The sequence below is a fragment of the Rattus norvegicus genome, chromosome 18, assembly GCF_021556685.1.
Source record: "Rattus norvegicus strain SHRSP/BbbUtx chromosome 18, alternate assembly SHRSP_T2T, whole genome shotgun sequence".
Taxonomy (NCBI): domain Eukaryota; kingdom Metazoa; phylum Chordata; class Mammalia; order Rodentia; family Muridae; genus Rattus; species Rattus norvegicus.
The window spans coordinates 74,850,043-74,868,257 of record NC_141551.1 but is presented as its reverse complement, the minus strand read 5'-3'; positions in this window follow the sequence as shown (position 1 = coordinate 74,868,257).

The following is an 18,215-nucleotide window of genomic DNA, read 5'->3' as shown; positions in this document are numbered from 1 at the left end:
TGATCTTAGCCATTCTCACTGGTGTGCAGGGTTGTTTTGATTTGCATTTCCCTTATGACTAAAGATGTTGAACATTTCTTTAGGTGTTTCTCAGCCATTCGGCATTCCTCAGCTGTGAATTGTTTGTTTAGCTCTGAACCCCATTTTTTAATAGGGTTATTTGTCTCCCTGCGGTCTAACTTCTTGAGTTCTTTGTATATTTTGAATATAAGGCCTCTATCTGTTGTAGGATTGGTAATCTTATCTGATTGCAGTCCCTATGATTTATCTGTCATGTTTCATTTGATTTTTATTTTGGCTTTGTTTAGGTTGTTTTACCATGGCTTGGCATTTGTTTGTGATAGCCGATATAACACACTGTGTGAGCAGCAAGCTGTGGAAAGAGACAGCATGGTCTACAGTCCTGGGATCAAATTTCAAGTTCTTGGTGAGATCGTGCCTTAGGACTCTCAGCTTTACCTGTGTTTCTTGGGTTTCTCTCTCTTCCTTTAGGAGAAATGTGATAGGATGAGCATTTCCATCTCCTCAAGTTGATTGGATTTAGAAACAAAACAAGACACAAACACTACTTTTTCTCTAAGAAGATACTTTCTGTTGAGGAAGTCCCTTTTAAGAATAATAAGACACGTGGCTGGAGAGGTGTCTCAGGGGTTAAGAGTACTGACTGCTCTTCCAGAGGTCCTGAGTTCAATTCCCAGCAGCCACTTCGTGGCTCACAACCATCTGTAATGGGATCCAATGCCCTCTTCTGCTGTGTCTGAAGACAGCGACACTGTACTCACATGCCTAGAATAAATAAGGTCATTTCTAAAAAGAATAACAAGATGGTCTAGTGTTTCTAAAAATGGATTCTTCCACCCTCCTCTTAAAACATAGGTGAGAACATCCTTCAGTTTCAGGGAGAAGTTGATAGAGTTCCCAAGAGTTAAAAGGTTCTGAAAGTGTCACCTTACTTGGTTATGTGGTCCTGGAGGTTTAACCTCACTCTGTCCACCCTGACTTGCAGTGATCCGTGAATTACTGCTCTGATTTCTATGGAGGTCCCTGCTGGCAAGTTTCTGTTTTGATAAATTGCTTCTCTCTTTATCCAACTTACCTGTTTTCATAAATTCTGAAAACAGCAATTTGCCCCTGATTTTAATTTCTCTAAATTGAGCTGTGCTGTTGAATACTTGTAACACGTACTGCTTCAAAAGCGTGGTATATTTTACACTTGAAATAACTATTAAACTCTTAAAATTTGGTTACAAATATATTACTGATCTTTCTCTTTTTCTTATAATTAATGCCTGTGAACTGTCTTTTTCAGTCAAAGTAAATTATTTCCTGATATACACAGATAATATATTTATCTGTAATTTGGATAATAAATTGTCATCTATAAAATGTGTGGAATAATTTCATGTTCGTTATTAGAAAAAAGATAAGTTCTCGAGTGTAATTACGTGACCGCTAAAATAGTTCTGTATTTCTTACTTCCATGTAAAATTTAGACATTAATTTATGTCATTTCATCATTCGGTTTTGCTTCCGGGATAAAATCTCTGCCTCCTGGACAGAAATGACCTTCCTTAATTAATATTCTTGTGTGTTGACTTCAAAAACACACAGCAGTTGCTTATCTAAAAGAGGCGTTTGGTATTAGTCTTGGAAGCATCACTTCTTAAACCATCAAACTAAAGCCTCAAGTGAGAGAGATGTGATTGCCTCCACATGCTCAGCCAGCGAGCCACCGAGCAGAAAACAACAGCACAGGCTCTGGAATCCATGTCCAACCAGTGGACAGGGCAAGCAAGTGGTCATTGGCCATGAACGAACATGCCGTCTAATGAGCATGCCCCTGTGTTTGCCTGAGATAAAAATAAACGCACATATAATTCTAAACAATGAAATAAAGTACCTTTATCGACCATGCTCCTGAGAAATAAATGCTGTATGCCATGCCACTACTGTAGAATTAGAAAAATCAGATATAATTTTTGACCATGTGTCTGCTATAATATCCAGTAAGTGTTTCAGGACTGAACTTAGAGCTGAAGGCTAATACCCGACCGTGAAAAAGAGGAAAATAGTAAAGGCTACTTACTATGTTGTACACAATTGTGGCCTTATCAAAGGCCTGCTACACTTACACTCTTAAAGACCCTTGTACCTTTCTTTTATAGAGTCTGCTATCAGTGTTATAGGTAGTGGAAGAAATTGCACATTACATTTAATTACCATATCATGAAGCACCAGAAAGCAGGCCTCTCTGGAATTTTAATGGTGAACTGGTTCGCTTGCCTGCTAATATAATATCAGTCTTCTAACTACTTTCTTTATGGCTGTCATGATGACCTCAACTGATAGACTCTTACAACCTTTCTCAATTTAATCCAATTTTCTAGACATTTTAAATTGAATCTTTTTACACAAATTAATGTTAAATGAGCGATTTCCCACACCAACAACCCCTTCCTCTTTACCCTAGGAAAGATTATGATTGATGAATTGAATTATAGCTAGCTAAAACTGCATGAAATGTTCAAAGCATACAGATTAGCATGCAGTTTAGTAGCATAATTTATTTTTTTTTAAATTTGTTGTTCTGGATCCAGAGATATTAAAATGAATGTGGGGTTAGGCTTCGGATTGATGAAAGAAAGGCATCTTTCTTGTTAATCATGTGACCTTTTAGGCTAGAATCACAAGTTTCATCTTGTTTTGATTATCTTAATTTGTCCAAAGTGGACAAGTTGCGTAACTTCAATAAGCACAGCTTCCTTCCCACAAAAGGAGATTTACTGTGTCTTTGACAGAATGTATGTGATGGTTAAACTAGGAGTTTCACATAAAGCACACATGATGAGTTCTAGATGATGCGTACTTGAAACTAGCTTCAATTTTTCCTTTCTATTTGTCCCATCAGAGTCTGTATCCCTCTAGCCCAAGAGTCTTCGCTTTAGGGAAATTTTTAAGGCAGAAACCTTCCTAATACTGTGACCCTTCAATACAATTCCTCATGGTAAGGTGACACCAAACCATAAAATTATTTTCATTGCCACTTTGTAACTGTAATTTTGCTACTGTTACATATCATAATGTAAATATCTGATATGCAACCCCTGGGAAAGGGCCATTTGGCCCCCAACTCACAGGTTGCTCTAAGTCAGTATTGGTTTAATTAGTCAGCCTATAAAATGTCCCTGCTCAAACAAATTTTATAGGATCTTGACTGGCAGGGCTGAGAATTAGTTTGGATGTGTCTCTTACTCTAGGTATTCCGGACACCTGCGTGCATCATCAAGGAAATGCTACACAACACTGGGGCTTCCAGATGTTTCTTCCGGCAAAATAAAACAGAGAACAGAGCTGTGGCTAGTGCCAGTTGCCATGGTGACAATAACGTAATGTAAATACTTTAGGGATGTCTCACTGTTGTCCTGCACCTGGAAATCATAGCTGGGCTTACCCAATTGTTCCAGCCTTGGAACAATTCAAATTTAACAAGACCACGTGGTATAGCTCAGCAGCCTGTCATCTGCCCCATACCGGGCCGCAGAAGTGCATCACTCTTCATACAAATGAAAAATGAATACCAAAGCTCCCATGTTTGGACACAGCCTCTTCCCCCTAACCTAATTACTCCACACTGGTCAGAACCAGTTCCCATAAAGCATTTGGCTTTAGGAATTCCAAAAGAAGTCATCATACCTGATCATAAAAATAAAGCCTGGGAGGAAAAATATGAATGCAAAGAGGATCCTGAAAGTGACCAGTGCTTACTTTGATTCTCTATAATCACTTGCTTTCCTATAACCACAAGGCAGATGGAGAAGTGTGTCAGAAGTCATTACTACCCCATCATCACTAAAGTCATGAAAGCGGCCACCACTGTTCCACTGAGCTCAATACCCTCACAGGACAAAGCACACGCTCGCCTTCCTTTAGAATTTCACTCTTCATTTGCAAACTCCTCTCTACTACCGCACAGAGAAAGTCTCCAGCATGCAGCAAGCCTATGCTATCAGTACCTCTCACTCTTCTCTACCAAAAAGAGTAGACACATAAACTCCCTAATTCCCTTCTCTGAAACGAACGAAATTCCCGTTTCAAAGGCCGTTAACTGTTATGCAACTCAGGTGAGCGAAATGGCCCCTCCTCCGCCAACCTTGCGTGTCGCTATTTGGGAAATATGACTACTCGACATCCTCTTTCTCTATGTGTTTGCCTTCCCCTTATTTGCAGTCCAGCGGCTATTAAGGCCTAATGCTGTAGAACACAACAATAACAACAAAAGAGCCCTTTAATAACTCAACTTAAAAACCAAAGCAGTCAGCAGATAACAATGCCTTGTCAACATTTCTAAATGAAGCAGAAAGAAGCCAAGCCAAGAGGACAAAGAAAGGGCAAAGAAGGAAGTCGGGATGTTTGATGTAAGTGGTTGAGATAATGGCTAAGAGGTACAGTCGGCAGCACATTAGGGGGAGGAAGAAAGAGAGGGGTAGGAGGAAAAGGGAAAGAAGGAAAGGGGAAAAGAGGAAAGGAGGAGGGAAGGGAGCAAGCAGGAGGAGGAAGAAGAAAGGGAACAGGACGGAGGAGAGAAGCAAGTGAATGACTTCCTAAGATGCTCCCAGGACAGTGCTATATACTGGATCTTGGAGATTTGCCACAGTCAATAGCGTTTCTCTGAGACATTCCCTAGAACTGCATCGAGTTCCAAGACTCTTTCTTCTCCTTCTTTTAACAGAACCATCTCCCTCCTGGGTACTGTTCCCACAAGGTCATACCCTCCAAGAGAAGAAACCAATCCCCCAGCTAATGAGAGTTGAAGACACTTGGAATCACAAAAACCTTCATACCATGAAGTAAAACACCATAGATAAGTAAATATTTTAGTATGAAAAATTTCCAGTCCCCACAGATGCCTCTGGTCTAGAGAGCGTATTCTTTGATGAGATTTATATGCAGTTTTAGTAAGAGATGTGACCCTCAATGATTTCAGCTGGAGAAATAGGACCCACACTCCAATGCCCACTGGAAAGGAGAAAACCAAACAGAACTGTTTTCTCCCTCGTTACCACAGATCCAGGCAGACTGATCATAGCAGGCAGACAGCCCACCCACAAGCCAGAGTAAACAGCTGGATCTTCTCCCAAGTCTGTTATCCATGGTTGCACCTAAGACAAATTATTAAAACTTCAGTTTCTCTCCCATCTCAAAACGCTGCCGAATACTATCCCTCACCATGGTTTCTGCTCGCCACCAATAACCCAAAATAAACTCAATGCTGAAACCGAAATTTAGGAGAATCATTGTCCCCACACAGTTTTTGTTAAATTGCTGACGTCGTGTGCTAGAATTGAATCAGTCTCTCTGATTTCTTTGTAGATCTGTGACTAAAAGTCTTGTCCGGTTGTTTTGCTCCAGTTTAAATGGATTCCTGCAGAGTACTAGTTATTCTCCAAGTTTCCCGAAGACAGCTGCGCTAATTCAGAAGCAACACCGATGAGTATCAGGCTCAGAACTTACCTTCAGCAGGACGATGTTTACATCACGCTCATTGCTTCTTTTCTTTTCTTCTTTTCTTTTTATTGGATATTTTCTTTACATTTCAAATGCTATCCCCTTCCCTGATTTTCTTCAAAACCTGTATCCTGACTTCCTTCCCCTGCTTCTGTGAGGGTGCTCACCCATGCACTCCTTTCTGCCTCCCCACCCTGGCATTCCCCTACACTAGGGCATCGAGCCTTGGCAGGACCAAGGGCCACTCCTCCCATTGCTGCCAGACAAGGCCATCCTCTGCTACTTATGCGGCTGGAGCCATCGGTCACTCCATGTGTACTTTTTGGTTGGTGGTTTAGTCCCTGAGAGCTCTGCGGTGTCTGGTTGGTTGCTATTGTTGTTCTTGCTATGGGGTTGCAAACCCCTTCAGCTCCCTCAGTCCTTTCTCTAACTCCTCCATTGGGGACCCTGTTCTCAGTCCAATGGTTGGCTGTGAGCATCCGCATCTGTATCAGTAAGGCTCTGGCACAGTCTCTCAGGAGACATCAATATTAGGTTTCCGTCAGCACGCACTTCCTGGCATCCGCAGTAATGTATAGGTTTGGCGACTGTACATGGGATGGATCCCCAGGTGGGGCAGTCTCTGGATGGTCTTTCCTTCAGTTTCTGTTCCACACTTTGTCCCCGTATTTCCTCCTGTGAGTATTTTGTTCTTCCTTCTAAGGAGGACTAAGAATCCACACTTTGGCTTCTTTTCTACTGTGCTCTGAAGTCCCCTTGCAGGAAGTCTTCTAATCACATGGTGTATGCGGCATCGTCACATCTAATAGATGCTGAACTTATTTCAGCGATCTACTCGCCCTTTCTAAATAAGATACTATTTAAGTAAAATCTTCAAACACACAAAAGAAAGGTAGAATGGGGAATGAATCAGGAGTAGCTGTTCCCCCATAGATGGAGATGGACCGAAAGGGACAGGAATTGTCTTAAAGCCAAAGTTGTATGTGTTGTTTGATAGGATTTTGAGTTCTTAGATGGTTATGATTGTCCAAACTTAGTGAACACTCACTTAAGACTTGTTAACTTTATTATATGAAAAGTTAACAAAAAGCAAAAAAAATACAATCCAACCAACTAAACAAACAAACAAACAAACAAACAAAAAACCCAAAAACTTCAACCAACTGATTTCTATCTTTCCAAAATTGCTTTTCTATGAGCAATTTTTATTCTCCTCCATCTCTAACCATGGCTAAAACACTGGAGTCATCTTTGCTTTAACCCTTCAAAGCAACACATCAAACTAATTCTGCTGCCCCGACTCCAAAATACAATTGAACATAACACACATTATTAATATTCTAGTCCAACCCACTCTGCACTGTTACCTCCACCATTATGAACACTTTTTTTTTTTAAAAAAAATAGTTGGTTATTTTATTTATTTACATTTTGAATGTTATACCCTTTTCTGGTTTCCCCTCCACAAAACTTCTATCCCATCACCTCCCCACTGCTTCTATGAGGGCACGCCACTACCCACTCACTCACTGACTCGCTCCCACCACACCACTCTGCATTCCTACACTGGGGCATTGAGTCTTCCCAGGACCAAGGGCCTCTCCTCCCAGTGATGTCTGACAATGCCATCCTCTGCTACATAGGCAATTGGAGCCATGGATCCCTCCGTGTTTACTCATTGGTTGTTGGTTTAGTCTGTGGGAGCTCAGGGGGAGGGGTCTGGTTGGTTGATATTGTTCTTCCTATGGGGTTGTAAACCCCTTTAGCTTCTTCAGTTCTTCTGTCCTTAAACTCTTCCATTGGGGTCCCTGTGCTCAGTCCAATGATTGGCTGTGAGCATCCCCATCTGTATTTGTCAGGCTCTGGCAACGTCTCTCAGGAGACAGCTATATCAGGCTCCTGCAAACAAGCACCTCTTGGCACCAGCAATGGTGACTGGGTTTGGTGTTTGCAGACTGGATGGATTCAGGTGGGGCAGTCTCTGGATGGCCTTTCCTTCAATCTGTGCTCCACTCTTTGTCCCTGTATTTCCTTTAAAGCAATTCTACTTTGTAGTTTTGGAGATGGGTGGGTGGCCCCATCCCTCAACTGGGGACCCCCATCCCTCAACCAGGGGCCGTGCCTAAACTCTGGATATGGTCTCTATAGGTTCTCTCTCCCATTTGTTGGGCATTTCAGCAAACGTCATCCCTATTAGGTCCTGGGAGCCTCTTGCTTTCCTGGCATCTGGGACTTTCTGGTGGCTACCACCAGTTCCCCTTCCCCCACTGCCACACACCTTTATTCAATTTCCTGATCCTCTGTGCTTCTCTTCTATCTCCTGCCACACCTGATCACCCTTCCCCCTCTTTCTCCCTCCAAAGTCCCCCCCACCCTCTACCTTGCATGATTATTTTGTTCCCCCTTCTAAGTAGTTCTGAAGCATTCCCACTTTGGTCTTCCTTCTTCTTGAGTTTCATATGTATGGTCTGTAAGTGGTATTGTGGGAATTCAGAGCTTTTTACCGAACACCCACTTATCAGTGAGTGCATGCCATGTGTGTTCTTTTGTGACTGGGTTACTTCACTCAGGATGATATTTTCTAGTTCCATTCACTTGCCTGTGGATTTTATGAGGTCATTGTTTTTAATAGATGAGTTAATACTCTATTGTGTAAATGTATCACATTTTTGGTAACCATCCCTCTGTTGAGGGACATCTGGGTTCTTTCCAGCTTCTGGCTATTATAAATAAGGCTGCTATGAACATAGTGGAGCATGTGTCCTTGTTATATGTTGGAGCATCTTTTGAGTATATGTCCAGGAGTGGTATAGCTGGGTACTCAGTTAGTACTACATACTTCTAAATAGTGTCTTCACTTATTCTTTTGTCACAGATACACTTTATCATTTCAGACTTCTGAATTAAGTATTTACTAAATATTGAGAATCATAGAAAGCATAATTTAAATCACTGGTTAACCCCTTTGTTTTTTTCAGGGAATGATAATCTCAATTAATTGATGTAAAAATGAGAAGCTAACTCATCATATACTTAACTGGATTGAGAGTTTTCTAGGAATTAATGAAACACATCTCTAGGTGTGTCTGAGAGGTCATTAGCAGAGGCAATTAAATTGTGAGGATTGTGACATTTATTAATCAGTGTTCTCTAAAATAAGAAAGCTAATGAATATATGTGTGGGGGGTATTAGTTAGGGTTCTTTCTGTATAGATATAGATAGATATAGATATAGATATAGATATAGATATAGATATAGATATAGATATAGATATAGATATAGATATAGATTCTTGGACTTTCTGTTCACAGTTAGCCATTATTGGTCTTCTGACTCCAATGCCAATGAAGAAATGACAGTGCTAACAGGGTGAGGTCAAACAGTCAAAGAAAAAAACTTTCATTTTTCCATCAACTTATATAAGCTTCCAACAGGAGGAGTGGCTCAGATCAAAGATGTATATTTTCACCTCAAGATTGGGATCAAATACATGTTGTCTTCTAGTTCCAATATCAGAATCAGGAGTATGTCTTTCTACTTCAAATGTCTGTACTAGAAATGGGTTCATCCACTCCAACCAAGCAGAAGAGCAGTCATATATTTGCCCTCTCTATCTGCAATATAGTTCATTTCAGATATAGTCAAGCTGACAACCAGCAGTAACAGTCACAGTATGAATGTTGGTACACATGTATGTATGGGATTTATTAGAGTGTTTTACAGGCTGTAGTCCAGATAGTCCAACAATGGCTGTTTCCCAGTGGAAAGTGTAATAATTCAATTTGTTCAGTCTGCAAGGTGGATGTCTTAGCTGGACTTCAGGATCTATTGGAATTTCAAAGAAGGCACTAATACATTAAATCGGATAGATAATAATTGGGGAATAGCCTTGAAGGCATCGGTTCAGGAGACAATTTTCTGAAGAGGATAACAGCAGCTTAGACAGTAAGATCAACAATTATTAAATGGGACATCATGAAACTGAAAAAAATTCCGTAAGGCAAAGGCACTGTCAATAAGACAAAACAGCAGCTTACAGAATGGGAAAAGACCTTCACCAACCTTGTTTCAGCTAGAAAACTGATATTCGAAATATAATTTTTAAAAACTCAAGAAATCAGACACCAACAAAACAAATAACCCAATTAAAATATGGGGTACAGAGTTAAATGGAAATTTCTTGACAGAGGAATCTACAATGGCCAAGAAGTAAATAAAGGGATGTACAACATCCTTAGTCATCAGGGAAATGTAAATTAAAACAACTCTGGATTCTACCTTATGCTCCTTAGAATAGCTGAGATCAAAAACTCAAGTGACAGCACGTGCTGGCAAGGATGTGGAGGAAAGAGGACACTTCTCTATTGCTGGTGGGAGTGAAAGCTCATATAACCACTCTGGAAATCAACTTTGCACTTTGCTGAAAATTGGGAATAATTCTACCTCAAGACTCTCCTAAGCAGAGACCCAAAAGATGTTCCAACATACCACAAGGACACTTGATTAACCATTTTCATAGCAGCTTTATTCACAATAGCCATAAACTGGAAACAAACAATATGTCCCTCAACCAAATAATGGATAAAAATATATGATACATTTACACAATGAAGTATTACTCAGATATTAAAAACACTAAAATTGTGAAATTTGTAGGCAAGTGGATGAAAGTAGAAAATATCATCCTGAGAGAGTTAACATAGACCCAGAAAGACACACATTATATGTACTCATTTATAAGTGAGTTAACCAGAATGTACAGGACAACCATGCTCAATACAGAGACCTAAAAAGCCAAGTAACAAGGGAGACACAAGGGAGGATGTTTGAATCTTACTGAGAAGGGGAAGTAAAATAGACGTTGGTGTGGGTGGGTGGAGGGAGGGAATTGAGTGGAAGGGTGGTGGGGAGGGGAAGGGTAGGGATCCAATGTGGGGAGAATGTATTGAGAAGGAACTGGGAGAGGGAGAGGGCTTGTTGGGGGAGGGCATCTCTGGGACTTACTAGAACCTAAGACAAAGGAAGCTCCCAGGACCCTATGAGGATGACCCTAGCTAAGATTTCAAGTAATAGCAGATATGGGACCTGAAAGGTCTACCTCGTGTAAGCAGGAAAGACTTCTAATGGGGAAATTGGCACACCAACCCATGCACAAAACCTTTGTCCCATAATTTGTCCTACCTACAAGATATGCTGCATCAACGATGGAGCACAAATTGGAGGAATGGCTAATCAATTACTAGCCCAACTTGAATCCATGTCACAAGAGAGAGCCCACCCCTGACACTATTAATAATATTTTTCTTTTTTTTTTTTTCGGAGCTGAGGACCGAACCCAGGGCCTTGCGCTTGCTAGGCAAGCACTCTACCACTGAGTTAAATCCCCAACCCCGATAATATTTTTCTATACTTGCAAACAGTAGCCTAGCATAACTGTCCTCTGAGAGACTTCACAACACAGATGATGGAAAAAGATACAGAGATCCACCACTAAACAATAAGCAGAGCTCAGGGAATCTTGTCAAACTTCGAGAGGAGGATTGAAGAAGCCATAGAGGTCAAGTACATGTCAAGAAAATCTACAGAATCAACTAACCTGGGCCCATGGAGAATCACAGAGACTGAACCACCAAACAAAGAGCATGCATGGGATAGACTTAGGCATCCTACACATATGTAACAGATATGTGGCTTGATCCTCATGTGGGACCCCTGTTTCTTGCCTTTAGACACCTTTACCCTAATTTGGCTGCCTAGTCTAGGCTCAACAAGAGAAGACGATTCTAGTCCTGCTGCAACTGGACAGGCCAAGGTGGATTGATCTCTATGGGAGGCCTCCTCTTCTCTGAGGAGAAAGGGAGCAGCGATGAGGGGAAGTGAGGAGAGTTAGAGGGGCTGGGAGGAGAGGAGTATGGGAAACCTGCTATCAGGGTAAAAAGTAAATAAATTAATTTTAAAAATGGCGTGGCTTTGTTGGAGAAGTGTGTCATTGGGTGTTGGATTTAATGTTTCAAAAGTCCATGACAAACCCAGAATATCTATCTTCCTGCTGCACAAGGATCCAGATGTAGAAAACTCATCTACCTCGGCAGCACCAAGTCTGCTCAAGTGCCACCATGCTTCGTGTTGTGATGAGAATGAACTAAACCTCTGACACCATAAGCCAGTTCCAAGCAAACGCTCTATTTTGTAAGAGTTGGTGTGATGATGGCGTATCTTTACACCAATAGAACATTGACTAAGACAATTGGTAGTGGGCTCTTGAAGAAAATCCACTACCATCATTCTGTGTAAGGAACATAGTAATGGCGAGATGACTCCTAATGACACACAGGCACACCCATAGAGTGTGTTGTCCAACCCTCAATGAAGAAGCTTCTCACAGTAGATAAGAATTAACACTGAGACCCACAACTGGACAGTGTATGGAGTAGGAGACTTGGGTGCACTCAATTCTAAATACGGTGTTTTGTTTATCAAACTCCTCCCCTCAACGTTCAGTTATCTGTGTGGAAGAGGAGAAGAATGCAAGACCCAGAGGTGGTAACTGACTCCAAGGAAATAGTATCTTCTAGCAACAGCATGAGCAATACAAAGATAAATGCAGAGAAACTGCGACAGCACATTTAAGACCAATTCATACAAGACAAAATGTCACCATAGTAAAGGAGAAATAGACACAAAGTCCCTCCTCTAACTGTGGAGCTATTTACAGTTGCTATCTTTTGGACTAGGAAAAGGAAGTTTTCTTCAGAAGAGTGTCACTGAGTGAGTCAACCACACTCCCGAGCAGGTCTCATACCCACGATTATTTGGGTAATACAAAACAGACTCTGTATTGTCTGTGTCCCTTATTTATTTATTTATTTATTTATTTATTTATTTATTTATTTATTTAAATTTGTTTATTTGGTTTCATGGGTTTTGTCTTATTGAGTTGTCATTCCTCATCTGTTTGCCTGCTTTGATTTTGGTGTTTTGGATTTTGTTTTGTTTTGTTTAGTTTTTTCTTTCTTTTGAAAGAGAGAAAGAACACAGGGGAGTGTAGAAGCAGGAGGATTCGAGAGGAATTGGGAAGGGGAAAGAATAAAATAAAAGTGTACCGTGTGAAAAAAATAATAAGAGCATCAGATGCTTAATGTGGGCAAATAATGAACGCTGAGAGTCGAGTATGAAAAACAGATATCATTTCTATTGGAAGCACTTACACGCAAGGCCTCAGAGTAATGGGTTAGTCATCTAGAGCATATGTTAATGTATCATGTGAAATTTTGGGAACTCAGCTTGACTCCATGAATCCGTAGCTTTGTCAAAGCCCATGCTGCTTACCACATGAACTTGCCTCCACACTTCCTTAAGCTTCACACTGGTTCTTTCTGGTTTACCTGGAACACGGGTGTCTATGGATAAAGAGAATTTGAAACTTTGTAGTGGTGTCCTTCCACCACGGTTATTGCTAGGGTTTTGCATAGATTCAAATCCTATTGATCACATACATGTATGAATTGCCTTCTGCAGTGTGAGCTTTCAGTTCAAGAACAAAGGGATGATTATTATCTTGTGTTTTTTCTGGCCTAGTACTAAATCCTGGATATCTTCCCATTTTTAACACATAACATTAACTCACTTTAAGGGAAGCATATTTTTGCCAAGGACAATGTCAACTTGGTGAAATTAGCTTTTCCAGTGGCCTTGAAGAGTCAATGGTTGCCAATAGGCATCTGTTCCTCTACAAAAACAGCCAGAGGGCCCTGTAAGATATTGGACTTCTTCTGGCCATGGAAGAAGTATGTTCCAATATCAACTCAAAACTTGGAAATCTGGGGAGAAGCTGTTCCACATTACTTACAAAGAACTCAAATCCAAAGCCCATATGATGAGCTAATCACTGTAACGGCATGAAAATACAATACTAGACACAATAAGATAAGCAAATACAAACTTAAAATAACAAAAGAGAAGTTGAGATATAGAGAATAATATAAAGGCAGGAAAAGTAAAGATAACAAAAGGAAAACAAGAAAACATTGAGACAGAAAAAAATGTTTATACGCTCCTCTAAGAAGACTATTTTGAATAATTTAAAATGAGAAAAAATAAAAAGAAAGTAAATTAGAGGAAAATTTACAAAGAAAGCAAACTGAGATGAAAAGAAACTAATTCTAGTTAAGTTTCTTTAGGTCAAACAAATCCAGCTTCTAGAGATAGAAGGATGACAGATCTATTCCTACCCAAAGACCTGCGTGCCCTTTTGGGATTCCACAATAGTGATTCCTGAAAGGGGGGAGGGAGGGAGAAGTAGGCCTGGTTTGTCTGACACTGCTCTGTGTAAAATAGAAAAGAAAAGTATTCCAACAGCCTTTGTTCAATTAGGTTGTGATGCTTGATATCTATAATACTAGAAATGAAAGCATATAAAATGCTTTAACAAATATAATAAACGCTGGAAAGGTGAAATGTGAAATGACAAGAATAAGAAAATGCGAGCTTAGAAAAAAAAGATAGTCTATGACTCTTTGGAGGGGTCAATTATAATGCCAAATGATATAACTTCATATATATTAAACACAATGTAATAAAAAAAATTAGTGCCAGGCAACCCTCCTTCAAGTTACAGGTCGAGGGAGTCAAAGACACTATCAAAATAACACAGGATATCACATTGCCATATTTACATCTCAGAGCCTATTGCTAAAGACAGCACACAATACAACCATAGGAGCTGAAAGAATTGACAAGAACTGACCTGAAAACCTTCTCCCTGAAGGCCAGCCCTCACAGAATGAGAATGAGCCATGCAAGGTTCAAAGCAGAAAACAATCAATCTGTAGTCCTACCCAGCTATAGTCAATCTGTAGTCCTACCCAGCTATGGTCAATCTGTAGTCCTACCCAGCTATAGTCAATCTGTAGTCCTACCCAGCTATGGTCAATCTGTAGTCCTACCCAGCTATAGTCAATCTGTAGTCCTACCCAGCTATAGTCAATCTGTAGTCCTACCCAGCTATAGTCAATCTGTAGTCCTACCCAGCTACAATATCTACAAACCCCATTTTTCAGCCCGGCAAGACAGCCTGATGAGTGCAATAGTGACACATGTATATATCTTTGGGCAAACTGGACTCCAGGTAGCTAAATAGAAGAAAATTCATGCCAAGTTCTATAAATGTAGCCAATCTCTTGTGGCTGGAGGGGTCATGGGCCCTCAAGGAAAGCACCTGCCAGTTTCTTAAACTAGTATGATTTTTGAATGCCTTCTAACAACCCACTCTTATAACTGCAGAAAAGCATTGCTCTTATGCCTATCTTAGTTATTGTTCTATTGCTTGGAGGAGCCATGACCAAGGCACCTTAAAGAAGAAAGAGTTTATTCAGGGCTTACCGTTCCAGAGAGTTAGAGTCCATGAGCATCACAGATAAAGCAATAGCTGCCCGTTTACATCTTGATCTGCAAACACAAAACAAAGAGAGGGAAATGACATAGGCTTTTTGAAGCTACAAAGTTCATCCCCAGGGACACACCTCTTCCAACAAGCCACACCTCCGAATCCTTCCTAAACAGTTCCACCAAGTTTTCAAATACATATGCCTATGGGAGCCGTTCTCATTTAAACTCTTGCCAAAGAAACTTCTTTTTGCAGAAAATGGAGACTATTATAGAAATCCACAACTGGTAAGAAGTGCAGAGAACAGCTAATCTGAAGTGTTCAACCCCAATTTAAATATTTAACACATAACTCATGCAACTAAGGCTGCAGGAACATCATGAAAGATGGTCTGGAAAGTTCATAAAAAACAGTGCACAGTATGTCCACCATAAGATAGACTCATCTATATATGATAGGTTTGCTACACCCATGAAATCTCAAAAATATGGTGGTTTAAAGAAGACCTGCACAACACTCTTTGATATTCCAACATGGATAGGGGGTGTGCCACAAAGCCTCACTAATAGGTAAAGAGACAAAAGGAATTAGTGGCTTCTTAGAGAAAGAGAATCAGTTTCAAGACTGCTGTGCTGATAGGTTATCTAGTCCCAAGTGTTCAACTCTAAGCAAGTATACACATAAGCAATATAAAGTGTGTGTGTGTGTGTGTGTGTGTGTGTGTGTGTGTGTGTGTGTAAGAATAATATTTGAAAGGAGGGAGGGCATGCATTTGAGAGGCAGTAGGAAAGACACAGGAAGAATTCTGTGGAGGGGACAGAGTGGAAACAATGCAAATTCAGTGCTCATGTACAGAATCCTCAAAAACTTAAAATGTTTATTTTAAAAATGGAATAAACAGGATAAAGAGAAAATTTAAAGGGGAGAAATGAAAGAAAATAAGAAAACTTGAGAAAGAGAGTAAGAAAAAAATTGCTGAGATCTTCTCAAAAGAACTGTTGCAAATGATTTTTTAAACAAAATAACATATAATAACAAAACAAAAATCATCACACCAAGGCAAATCAACAGACGGAAAGAGCCCCGGGAGAAGGCACAAGAACCAGAGACCTAATCGTTCACATACTCAGTAGTCCCCTAAAGACTAAGCTGCAAGCTCAGTATCTATGTGGAGAACATGATGCAGACCTGTGTCAGCCCTGCCTGTGCTCGCTGCTTCACTGTATCGTTACTTTTCTTTTCTTTAGACTTTTAGTATTTGGTTTTTCCCTAGGTCTCAGGTTTTATCTAGTCTCTGGTTCTTGGTCACCCAAGCTGTGTCAGGTATGGACTCCATCTCGTGGACTGGGCCTTATGTCAACTCCATTACTGTATTGGTTGGTTACTCCAATAAGTTTCGTGCCACCATTGTGCAAGCATATTTTGCAAGGAAAACGGATTGGACATCACAGGTTTTGTGTCTGGGTTAGTGTTTCTGTTTCTCTTTTGACAGCCTGCGGAGTACCTTCCCATACCAAAGACATTGGAACGTGCGTCCGTGTAGGGGACCAGTGTGACCTCTCCATGTTCAATGGCTTGTGTGGATGCTGTCTCCAGCAAGGGGGCTTTGCAGTCGGTTTCTGGAAAGCAACCTATTGTCTTGGAAATAACCCTACAAAGTCTCCAGTTTGTTGATAGATCTCCATGGGACTTCTTTGGCCAACAACTCAATCCAATGTAACCCAGTCCTGTTACTGTAAGTTTAATTTGATAACAAGAGATGGCACTCCATCTCCTTCATTATTTAAAGACTTTATTGGGATTACCTTCATATCTTTAGGATGTTTCTACTGTACTAGGTTTCAATATCACCCCTAAGGTGCACTTAAAATCTAGGTCCCCTCATCCCTTTTTCTAACTCCATCTTCCCACTTTGTCCCTGTCTTACCATCTCATTCAAGTCTCCCTATAGAATCTCCTCTATTTCCTTCCACCAGGGAGATACATACATATTCCCTGTAGTCCCCTCCTTTAAATCTAACCTCTGCTTGATTATCATTTATATAATGGCTAATGTCCACTTGTAAGGGAACACACGCCCTACTTGTCTTTCGGGCTCAGGCTCGGGATTACCTCATTCAGGCTTATTCTTTTCTAGTTCTATTCATTTGCCTGCAAATTTTCTGATGTCATTTTCTTAAAGAGATGGGTAATGTTCCATTGCATAAATTTACTACATTTTTAAATCCATTCTTTCCTTGAGAGACATCTATATTATTTCCAATTTCTGTCTATTATGAATGGAACAGCAAAGAATGTGGTTGGGTAAGTGTCTCTGTAGTAGGATGAAATGTCCCTTGTGTAAATTGCCTGAGAGCGGTATAGCTGGGTTTCGAGTCTATCTCTTACATCTTTTCTAAATTTTGGGACCCTTTCCTTCATACTGGGTTGCCTTGTTCATCCTTAATAAGGGCAGGTACTTAGTCTTACTGTAATTTGACATGTAATGTTTGGGTTGATATCAATGAGTGGCTTGTCCTTTTCTGAAGATAAACAGAGGAGGAATGAATAAGGATGGGGTGCAGATAGGAACTTGAAGGGAGGGACTAGGAAGAAAATAAGAAGTATGAATTGTGGTTGGGATATAGAGAAAGAATTCTCTGTTTAGATCTGTACCCCTTTTCTACATTGGGTTTTTATTTTCAGAATGTTTGCGCTCTCTCTCTCTCTCTCTCTCTCTCTCTCTCTCTCTCTCTCTCTCTCTCTCTCTCTCTCTCGGTTTTATAACCCAATCCCTTTCCCTCTTCTTGATTCCCCCCTCAGAGTTCTTTTCCATCCTATCTCCCCTTCTCCTTTGAAAGAGTGTCCCTACCTATTACCCCCTGACACTGGAGAATCATGTCTCTGCAGGGTTAGGAATATCTTCTCCCACTGAGGTCAGATAAGACAGCCCTGTTGGGGAACAAACTCCACAGACAGGGAATAGCTTTAGGGGCAGTTCTGCTTCAGTTGTTGGGGGACCTCAATGGAGACTGAGTTGCACATCTGATATATATATATATATATAAATATATATATATATTTTTTTTTCAGGGGACTTGGTCCAGCACAGGTATGCTATTTAGTTCGTGGCTCAGTCTCTTATGGCTTCCAAGGGTCCAGGAGAGACTCTGTTGGTCTTCCTGTGGAGTTCCTAGCCACTTTATGGTCCTCAACTCCCCCTCCACCACCGACTCTTCCATAGGAGTTCTGGTCCCTGCCCAAGGTTTGGCTCTGGATATATGAATCTTTTATAGTCAGCTACTGAGTAGAGCCTCTCAGACAAGTTATACTAGGCTCCTGTTT